Here is an 11,790-nt window from a genome sequence, read left to right as displayed (position 1 = left end):
CAAGAAAGTCGAAAAATCGTTGTTAGTTCAAAATCTATTTCCGCTGGTCGACAAATGAAAAGATTGAGGGAGCGTTTGCGATTAATTGTATTCTTTTTGCATCTTCTTATGAAATATATGTGTAAGTATATAACATCTGCATTAATTAGGTCAATAAATGATAAATAACTATTGTTTCTCGGGAATGCCACTTCAAGTATTTCGTATGTAATAAAAAAAATTAGCATCATTGCAAGTACGAATACAAAAGGTTTATCGTTGCACACATTAGTACGTAAGTATTGCTTCATTCTTGAATCTCTTTCAGTCGCACCATTCTGTTCCTATGTTCGGCGAGAGTCGAAATCTCGCCACGAGCCGTAGGTATTCCATCGTTCTCCTGATGGGCAGAATCGTCAAAAATCGATACTGTCAGGCAACACTGCCTTCGCGTAGTAAATACACAAACCCAACTTGATGGTAATGGGGAACAAAATTTATTTGTGGGTATTGCCGTTAGATGTCATATTATTAAGCTGTTCCAATGATCGATTATGTGTTTTCGTTAGTGTCCGATTGATTATATCAGCGCTTCGATCGATTCGGAGTTGGCCCCAAAGGAGTCTTCCCCCTTAAAAAGGACATTTGAACAGGGGATATAAGTTGATGTAGTTTGAGAAAAAGAAACTACAGTAAATTCAGCTTATTTGGGCCACCGGTTCATCGAAGTAACTGTTTATTTGGGACAAAGCTCAAAGAACAAAACCTGATGGAATGTATTGTGATACTCGCATAATAATTGGGACAGACGCGTAATTGGGCCAAAGAACGCTAGTCCCGATATGTCCCAAATAACCGAAATCCACAATATTTTCAATAGAATTATGCAAATAGAAAATTAGCCATGTAACAGTAATGTCATTGTATGTATAAATTAACTGCAGCGTTATTGTTATATTTTACATTTATATTTGGTCCCCATTGTAAAAGCAACATACATTAGTTTTTTCAATATGAGTATAATGTGACACAGGTTTGAAGTAATATTACACCAAAAATGAACAGAATTTTATTTGAATAATAGACATGCAATAAAAAGCTTTCAAAGTGTTCCACGGGTCGTTTTTCCGAATAAAAAATTATTTAGCTACAGTTTTTCTCGCATACAAATATAATTGTATTTTCTACTGTAGTCAATACAACTGCTTTTTTCTTTTTTGATATAATCTTCTGTTATTGTTCAGATAAGAAATTGTCTATAAATGTTATTCTTACATTATATTAACCCCTTTGCGCACAAGCTTTCCTTCAGTTTACTAGTAGAAAATGATCAAATGATTCAGTCTTAGAAATGTAATTGTATCTTCAGTATAATATATCACAGCTCGAATACAAAGAGATTAATCTTGAGAGCCCTCCTATTTTCGACTGATGTTATTTGCTCCTTCTTGTTGGGTATTGAGGTCTCGATTCCACATACATGTAGCTAATTATTACAAATAATTATTATAAGTTATTTCAAATCTTCTGTCCCTTGACTCTATTTTCACAAAATGTCAAATGTCAAACGTGTTGCGCGACAGTAACAAATTGTGAGTATATTCATAAATATAGAAAACAAAAAAATCAATTTAAAATATAATAACAAGTTTTTGGTTGTAGCAACGTTTCTCATGTCTTTAACACTAGGTTTACGGGACGCGTCATTTTGACGCATTTCGAATGCTTTCTAACCTCGAAATTTTCTATGTGGTATACCTATCTCTATAGCTATGCATTAATTTCAGAGATCATAAATTGTGTATTATATAAAATAAGTTGTTTTTTAAAGAAAATCTGCGGGTTCGTTGATGCGTGCCGTGAAGATACCTACACGATAAGTGCCCGTAAACCTAGTGTTAAGACGATATTTAAATGTTGGCAAACTTTGGGTGCGCCAATGTTGTATTATCGTTATAAATTTCTTGTCAATTAACCAACTATAATAATTGTACGTCCAACGTTGGATATTCGTTGGCAAATTGTCATAACTTTTTGTCATAGGCCCTATTTTGGGAATTTCTAGGCAAAAACACTAACCATATCCCAACTAACTCCCAACTGTTGGCTACCGTTGGACAACCGTAAATGCTACTAGGGTTGCCTACTGCAAATGTAAGGGTCGCTGCCAGTGGATGGTCTTCCCTACAAGCGCATTTTAATAAATGATTTTGCGGTTTAAAACACATTGGCTTTATAGCTCTACAAACATCGGATACCACGACTGAGTCGACCAATATGGAACCACTACGACTCCCTCTGCTCTATTATCTATTATTTTTCGTAAAGTTGTTAATACTAACGAAAATGGTGGAAACGCATAAAAGTAAAATTCGTCCCATTTTACAGTGAACGCCTCAATTTTCAATGCATGGGGATCTCTACGCCAGGATATACATTTTTAGCACTTATTGTTGGCACTCGACGCGAATAAGTCAATGTCAAAGGACAATGGTAGAAATGGCTGGCAACGAAAGTTTTTTACAGAATATAATTCTACAGGTCCTAAGGAATCCAAAATGTATTCTTATTTACCCTGGAGACGATGGAAAACTTATAAAAAATAAGCGCAAAGTTCGGACTGTCGTCGTTAGTAAAACTTCTTCGAATGATAATCCATTAGCAAAGTAATTATTTAAGAAATCAGTTGGCAAATTCATCGTAGGTTAGCGCCGAGTATATCCATAAAACCAGAAAATTGTTGTTACGTGGGAGCAACAATCGACAATCCGCTCTCCATCTTCATGTTCATGATAACAGACAATGTTTAAACGTAATATTTGCCAGTAAATTTGTGAGTGCGGATGTTATACGTGTGCTTTTTATACGACTGATTTTTTATATTTTTAAAACAAGTAGTGGCATTTTCTTCGTAGAAAGTTTCAGAAAAATGCCACTACTTGTTTTAAAAATATAAAAAATCAGTCGTATAAAAAGCACACGTATAACATCCGCACTCACTGAAGCTTTGTCAAGAACTGATTCTTCATATGGAATGGCGACGTTATTCAAGAAAATCTTACTTTGTCTATCATCGTCTTAATCGGAACGTATCATATTAGCATCTTTTATAAACAAATAGTTTCCACTAAGTACAACGAACAAACGAATGCTATCTTATGATAATAAACTCTAGAGTCCAAGGCACTAACATACTCGGTCATTATGACATTACACAATGACACATTAAACGTTTTTAAATATTCTAAAACTCAAATGGTGTATTTTAATATTGTTATTACTTTTCTGGCAAATTTAAACATTGTCTGTTATTGTGAATATGAAGATGGTGAACGGATTGTCGATTGTTGTTCCCACGTAACAACAAGTTTATAGTTTTTTGGATATACTCGGCGTCAACCTACGATGAATTTACCAGCTGATTTCTTAAATAATTACTTTGCTAATGGATTATCATTCGAAGAAGACAACGACGACTAATCAGGTGAGTTTTACTAACGACGACATTCCGAACTTTGCGCTTATTTTTTATAACTTTTCCATCGTCTCCAGGGTAAATAATTATATATTTTGGATTCCCTAGGACCTGTAGAAACATATCCTGCAAAAAACTTTCGTTGCCAGCCAAGGCCAAAATTGGCCAATTTCTACCATTGTCCTTTTCCGAATTTTTCAACTATTTTTCAAACACCCAGTCTGCTAATTCCCATTCGGTCTCCCTTGGGAGCACTCTTGACTCTGCGTCCGCTATCGAGTTATCGCTAGGGGCGATACAGGACGCAAAGATCCTCAGATCACGATCCTCACACCACTGCCATATTTCTCTACTTAATTTATTTAATTTAGGGAACTGAATACTACCCCCTGAATTTATACATATAGGATATGGCAGTAGTGTTATCGATTCTCATGAGGATCTCACAACTCCTGAGCTCCATACAATAACATTTCAACGCACAATACGCAGCCGTAAGGTCTAGGTAATTTATTGACTCGTTTCATTCCTCCTCAGTCCACCAACTATGTGTTTTCTTTTTCCGCATATGACCCCCCCAACCTGATGCATCAGAGTACAATTCAACTTGGAAATTGCCTTGTCGTATAGAATTTTTTGCCGTTATATTTCTCAACCAAGTCCGGGGTTAGATGCTTTGATACACTCATAAACTTATTATAATTTCCCTCATTACCGCGTAACGCTAAAAACTTTTCTCTTTCCAATGCTTTCACATATATTGAAGCATACTTGACGGCTGGGCAAGCCGATACTAGTACACCTACCAAATGTGCCATTTCTCTGATCCTGCACTTCGATTGGTTTTTGAATTTCTTCACGAGTCCCTCAATCTTTTGTCTCTTGTTGTTAGGTAGAGCAACGTAAAACTTCTCTGAGTTAAATAAAAACCCTAGAAATTTTAATTCTGTTGACGGTATCAACGGACATTTGTCCGCATTTAGAGTGAAGCTTAGTGACTCGAATAATTCTCTCGTTAGATCTACATTTGTTTCACATTCGTTAATACTTCTTCCTATTGGTAATACATCATCTAGGTCAGAGCTGCATAACTTCTGCTTCCGGAATCGGTCCCCACTCCGGGGATACCCCCACTACGCGGCCCAAGCTGCCTCTTCCGCTACGTACAGAGCGTCGCATGCTACGGCGCTGCGGCTAGTGATGGGGAATCGAACCGCTCGAGCCGGCTACAGGCCGGTTGGAATCACCGTGTCAGCCTAATCAACGCTGGCGGCGAGGCGGAGAATCACCGTCAAAGGCAGGAACGCCGGGCATCGGCGTGTCGAGATGTTATCTGATACCCTATAAGCCTCCGTCGCCTGACTCTCGAGTTACAATGTAAAGGCAGGTCCAAATATGTGCAACAGCGAGCACGAACACGCGAAACACGGTGCACGGCCAAAATCCCCTCCACACTTAAGCAACATGCAACAGAATTTCCACTCAAGACCCTCAAGAAGGGTCGATTTTAACGACCCGGCGTGCATTCGCAGCGTGCAAATGTTGAGGAAGACGGGGAAACACGGCTGTCGCGCGCACGAGAACGCTCGGCGCGCATCGTTGACGAAATTGGAAGGAGCTTTTCTATTTTTCTTAAATTAAGCCATCCGTAGTGAAAAATAAACCGTTGAATGAATGAATAACATCTATATAGAATGTTCATGTATCAAATAGTAAGAATATGTTTCCTGTTTCCCTGAATATGCATTAAGAAAATAGTATAAATATAATATATATTTATACATAAAGGTTTTCATTGTTATATAATGTAATCATATTATTGAGAAAATGTTGAGAGATTATATTTATAGTCATATATGACAGCCACATACTCATTAATCACTTGCTGTATGACATTGTTACTATACCTACGTGTATATAACTTTGTTCGAATGCACATTTTCATGCATTTACTTCTTAACACAAAACTTTAGGTCGTTGGTCAATTTTATTACTGAAGAAATAGTCAGGTAGAGAATTGGCAAGAAAAGGCGCAGCAGTCATCGCCTCTACTTACTGTTCTTTCGGTAATTAAATCATCCAGTTAGCTGAAGTTTCGTTATGAAGGTAAATGTACGAAAAAAAGGAAAGCCCCCTCCACCGTTTAGTTAGGTTTATAAAAGTACTTGGTTTTTCTACGATTATATAAAATTCTTGTGGGATCGGGACATGCCTCGACGCCAACTTAATACAACGAAAATAAGTAGTAATATTTATAATAATTTATAATATTTTCGTACATAAAGTATATACAGGGTGATTCTCCCGGTGCACAAGATAAAAGGCTATGCTGCTCTACACAACCGCGCTATTAAAACCGTGTCGACCACAGACGAGGTATAAGGGTAGACCTTTCACCTTACGGGAGTTGGTGGCCCACCTAAAATTGTAGTACCGACACAGAAAAGGTCTGTGATTTTACTGACCTCTACGTTTTGAGAACGGTGAATTTCAAAATAAATTGAACTCGACTCGAGCTGAGCTAGCCACATTTGAACAGTGTTTTCAAGTCTAAAGTACGCAATGTTGTCAGGTCATGAGTGTTCGACAGGTTCGGAAATCAGCGAAGGGACCATAGTCGAACAGATTCTCTTCTGTCCGTTCGCTGTATAAGTAAAGTAGACGTATTAGAAAAGGGTCTTGACTTCAAACCTCGGCGTACCTATTTGTTTTTCTTTCACGAACAAAAAAGTAATCACGTTTAATATTGCTATTATAAATACGTTTATGTGTAATTATGTAAATTTGAGTAAAATTATATTATTTTTCTATTGTTAATACAGCAGTTTAACAGTGTCTACGAACGCATATATGTTTTCAAATACAAACAGTATACCTTTATTCTGTATTATTACATACGACTGAGTAATATTTATCAAAAAAGCAATGGAAACAAATTTGTCAAATTTGTCAAAATTTGTTCAATCATAACAAATAACAGTTAACATACAAATTAACATACAAACACTGTTGCATACAAAATAACACATAACAGTTTTTCGTATGTAATAAACATATGGTAGATTTTTTGTCAGCGTTATCACTACACATACCATCACACTTGTTAACAAAATTGACCATGCCTAAAATGTTACGCACTATCCTAGTCACGTTACAACTGTCAATCAAATTAAATAACAAATATTTACATTTCAAATAAAATAAATATTTCAATAATTTATTTGTCAAATACATTATTACTCAAATAATATCAAGATAAAGTAAACAGAGCTTCATTTTTTAGTTTCAAAATGTTAATCAATTTATCTTTCGTGCTAAATTTGACAGCGAATGACATACGTTTAAGAGCCGCTAGCTAGTAGCTACTAGTAGCTATAGCTACTAGTCGGCCCTGCCGAGCGTGCCACGTGCGTGACAGTGACAGCGCGAGAACAGACACTCGCTCTGTCCCTATTAAACACACAGGCCGCCCAGCAGGAGCAAGCTATCAATGACACATTTACAGATACGGCACTTAAACGACAAAACAGGCGGCTTGCCTTTCTACCTTAGTTCCATTACCAACATGTGTAGGGAGGGGCGGGGGAGGATTTGGCAATTTTCACCGATCTTTACGAAATTTACCTCCACAAAAGAATTTCTATCTCCGCAATTATTATAGATACGAATTTCATATTGTTTCGTTTTAATCGTAAATGTTCGTCCTTTTAACTAATTTTTTGTTTTATACATAAAGTTCTTTTTACAATGCAGTATTAAACATATCTTTGTTTTGTAAATTTGCCCCCGGTTCAAGTCTGAAAAAATTTGAAAAATATATGTTCATATTCTGTGACCTTATTTCTTTTAAATCCGTTTTGTTTCAAATGGATTGTGGTAGCTTTTTAAAGATGGAATGGTCGGCACAGGCGTACAAAGGTCGCCACATTTGGCGATTTAGGTAAGCCTACCGCTCAAGCCCGCGCCCGGTCGACAGCTCTCCCTCGGTATACTTGGAAAACCCCCCTGTCCATTGTGTTATCACCGACAAGGTATAAGGATATACTTTATTTTTCTTACGTGCCGATCGGACGATATTAATTAGCTCGTACAGTACAAAATGGGATTACTGGTGTCCACATTACGGTCGTAGAAAAGGGCGAAGAGTGAAAATGAAAAAGGAATTAGTTCCTCGTTATTACATATTTTGGAGACAATAAACGGATATCCATAGAAATCTGTTTATGACATCTACAATGCAATGAATTTCCATTAAAGAGCTGGATTGCTTTTCTTGCTTCATTGTTACATTCTTCCGCCGTTTATTTCGATATTCCTATGATTTTTATTCAGAATTCTTTCATATATAGTTTATTTATTAATTTAGAATTTACTTAGAATTGTTTTATTAATTTTATAACCGTAAACTAGATATCTGAAAGGATGTTAATAAATTTATGTAAAATTTATGAATTTTTACATTTTTTAAACGTGCGAAAGTTTTTTTACTAGAAATAAATAATAAATAAAACTTTCTTACCTCATTTAATTTGAGCGATACTAGCTGAACATGAACATATTGCCAAGAAGGTTATTATTTCATTACTCACAATAAAGAAAATTGTTGTAGATAAGCCATGTGTAAATTAATTTATATATAAAAATTTACATATTGCCAGAAGGTAATTGTTTGTGCGTATTAAGATTTTTATATCGCGTTATTACATCAAAATGTCACAAAAAAGACACGAAAACGAATTAAGAAACGTATAAAAAGTTACATTACTTTTATAGATAACTGAAAATATATACAGGGTGTAACAAAAATTTTGTCCGACCCGGAAATGAGGCAGTCGGGGGATGAATTGGAACAAGCTTTGCCTTAGCAACAATGTAAACTGAGGCTTCGTTACCGAGATATTAACGAAAAACCCCGACCAATCAGAGCGCGAATTTGTCAGCCGAGTTCCCGCGCTAGAGGTGGCTACGCGCTGCCATTTTTAACCAACGCTAGCACGGGAACTCGGCTGACAAACTCGCGCGCTGATTGGTCGGGGTTTTTCGTTAATATCTCGGTAACGAAGCCTCAGTTTACATTGTTGCTAAGGCAAAGCTTGTTCCAATTCACCCCCCGACTGCCCCATTTCCGGGTCGGACAACATTTTTGTCATACCCTTTATACATTTGCGCGTCATTATTTATCAGTACCTTTATACCCAAGCATCGCATATTTTTGCTCCCGCCAAATCATATTAAATACACGTAACACGAACGAGATATATAATGTACTATTTATGCTAATAATACCCACAATTGATGTGGTATCGGTAACGTTCGGTAGTGACAATTCAACGGTGTTGGGGCTCTTGAGTCCCCAAAAATAGGGTTACATATCCCAGAAAAGTGGACCGAAGAAATGCATTGGATGAAAGGTCTACTCCTACACCTCGTCTACGGTGTCGACACAGTCGTCCCCGCTCCGGCGACATCGCCCCTGTAGCCTGTAGCTAGTGCAGTTCAGTGATGCCAGAATCGTGCCATTGTGGGTCGCTTTACCCCCACCACTCCCCCACTCCGACATACCATCGTCTCCCACTATGACGTCCCGGCTACCCCCACTTTACGTCCACCGTGCTGGCATACACCAAGCATATCCCAGCCCTGTCCGTGTGCGATGGTCGTTCGAGAGACGGTGAGCTATAGTGAAAAAAGAGTGAGGGGTCTACGACTCACGATTCGTTTTCCACTTCTATATTGAAATTTTCTATTCTATACATACGTTATGTTGTATATACATAAATTGTTTTTACGATTAGATGTTGCAGCTAGTCCACGCATATACGATGCCGTATGGACTTTTGTTTTTCTGCATATGAAAAGAAAAAACATATAATTGAAATAGTAATTTTAATAAGATAAGTTAAAATATTAAGGTTGCTATGAACTTATCTTTTTTTGTTGAATTATTTTGTAATTTCGCTTCCTCACTTTTGAGTAGAAGTTTCGCAGCTAACCATAGTAACGAAGTACGATAGTCTCTTGCTTATGTATATATCTAAAAAGAAATAAATATATAAATATAATTATAATCATTGTTGTAATAGTATAAGATAAAATATAAATATTATTGTAAACTTATCTTTTTTCTGGATAGAAAAAAATTTATCGCTGGAAATGTAATATATTACGCGGAAGAATTACACGCGAAAAAAATACACGCGGCGGAAGTACGGCGAAAGAAATACACGCACAAGCGACTATAATACAATGACGACCGAATGATACGCTTGGCAGCGTAATGAGATCGGGACATTTTTGTGAAGTGAATGACAATTATCAATAGCGGATCACTATTCGCAGTATATTGTTTTTTCGAGTAGCTAAAGCGCTTCTTTCGAAACCCTTGAAACTCGTAATTACCGCTTTTCAAAAGACTGTTTTGACATAATGAAACAATAACGTATTCGGCGACGCGTATGATTGTACCTAATTTGAAGTTCCTTACCGTTGAAATAGCTTTTAGAAATTCATTATTGTCGAAATTTCCGATAATAAAGAAATTTCCAAACTTTTGCAGTTAAATCTAATAGATTTCTGTACGAATATTTAGGGTAATGATGATTAGGGTTATAATGATAACATCTAATTGTAAGAATAATTTGTGCATATGTAACACAATATGTATGTAGAAATGTGTTTATTCACAAAACGGAAATACGGAAGATACAAAAAATAAATGATATCGTCGAGGGACGGTTACAAGAATCACTTCTTCTCGACAACGAGCGAACGAACAACGTAAGCACGAATAGAACGAACGGCGCCCTCTCTCGTATGCCCACCGCGCTACCTAGGGGTCTCACTCGCTACTACGTGCATCGTTGTACTCCTTAAAACTAAGCTTCCTACATGTATGTATATATAAAAAAATTAAAATACTGAAATGGAAACCTTTATTACCCTCTTTTTAAATGCCTCACAAATCAATATTGTATAAGCTTTTATTTTACTGGGAGGTTACAAAGTGAAATTGCAAAATAATTAAAAATAAAAAATAAAACCGCCACATTGGGATTACATCGGGGTCCGCTGACTGTTGCTCACGCGTTTAGGTTGCTGGGCATCGCGTCAAAAACGTGAATTTTCGCCGCAGTAGGATTCAAACAGGATTTCCAAGCCAGCAGTGATGTCAGAATCGTGGTCGCTTTACCCCCACCACTCTTTTCCCAAGATAGCTCACCGTCTCTCGAACGGTCAGCGCACACGGACAGGGCTGGGATATGCTTGGTGTGTGACAGCACGGTGGACGTAAGGTGGGAGACGCCGGTAGGCTTAGTGGGAGACGACGGTACGTCGGTGTGGGGGAGTGGTGGGGAAATGAGACGATATAAACTCTCCTTCACATCTGCTACATTTTGAGACTGTTCCCTTTCTTATCATTTCGGTAATTGCAACCTCATAATCTGTCAGTTCTGACTGGGAATAAGTAGATTCTTTTGGTACATTTAGTTGGTAGACTTTTCCTTCCAACGATAATTTATATCCTTTGATAGTTTGCAGGATATTTTTATCAGTCGTAATCAATTCCCACTCTTTTAGGAAGTATTGTAATCTGCCAGCTAATTTACTTGCTTCTATTTCCGGCGTCCTACCGTATTCCGCGGTTGATAGACCTTCCGTCCCTTCTGTTGTGGCGCTCTGGATACTCTTGCAGGGGGAGCTCTCGAGTTTAAATGGTTGGTGATGTTTTTCACTCTTTGGCCATAGTCCTTTCTACTCGTCGCAGACGATGCCGGTTGCCTCGGTACACTCATTTGCTTCTGAATGCCCTTCGTGGATTTCTCCATTGCCTTGGCAGTCTTTATTCTTTCGGAAAAATCCTGACCAAACAATAACGACTCCATCGGACTCCCGTCTGCAATCATTTTTTCTACTGGGCTCAATCCGGGTAAAATAAATGCCCTTCTTGTCACCGACTTTCTATAGTGGAGATCCGTGAGAATTCTCCTCGCGTCGCTGATCATTATGATGAACCTGTTCATCTCTATCAATGGTTTCCCTGGCTTATCACACCTCAGGAACTCTATCAAGGCCCCACCGACAGCGCTTATAGCTTTGCGTAGATGGTCTTGCTCTAGTCTTTGGTGTTCATCCCTCTTGAGTGCAGTGCTCGACATTGCAGATTTTAACTCGGGATTAAATATAGGTGCTTTTGATGTTAGGCAATTCGCTGCCGGTGAATACTTTTTTAATCGTTCCTGTTTGGAGTCCTTGGACAACCCTGATTTTAATATTTTTGCCCACCTTTCAGAAACCGTATTATTGAATTCCGGCCCGACAGTCGAATGTTCTATTAA

Source organism: Dufourea novaeangliae, unplaced genomic scaffold, assembly GCF_001272555.1.
Source record: "Dufourea novaeangliae isolate 0120121106 unplaced genomic scaffold, ASM127255v1 scaffold244, whole genome shotgun sequence".
Taxonomy (NCBI): Eukaryota; Metazoa; Arthropoda; class Insecta; order Hymenoptera; family Halictidae; genus Dufourea; species Dufourea novaeangliae.
Note: the sequence above shows the minus strand (reverse complement) of the source record.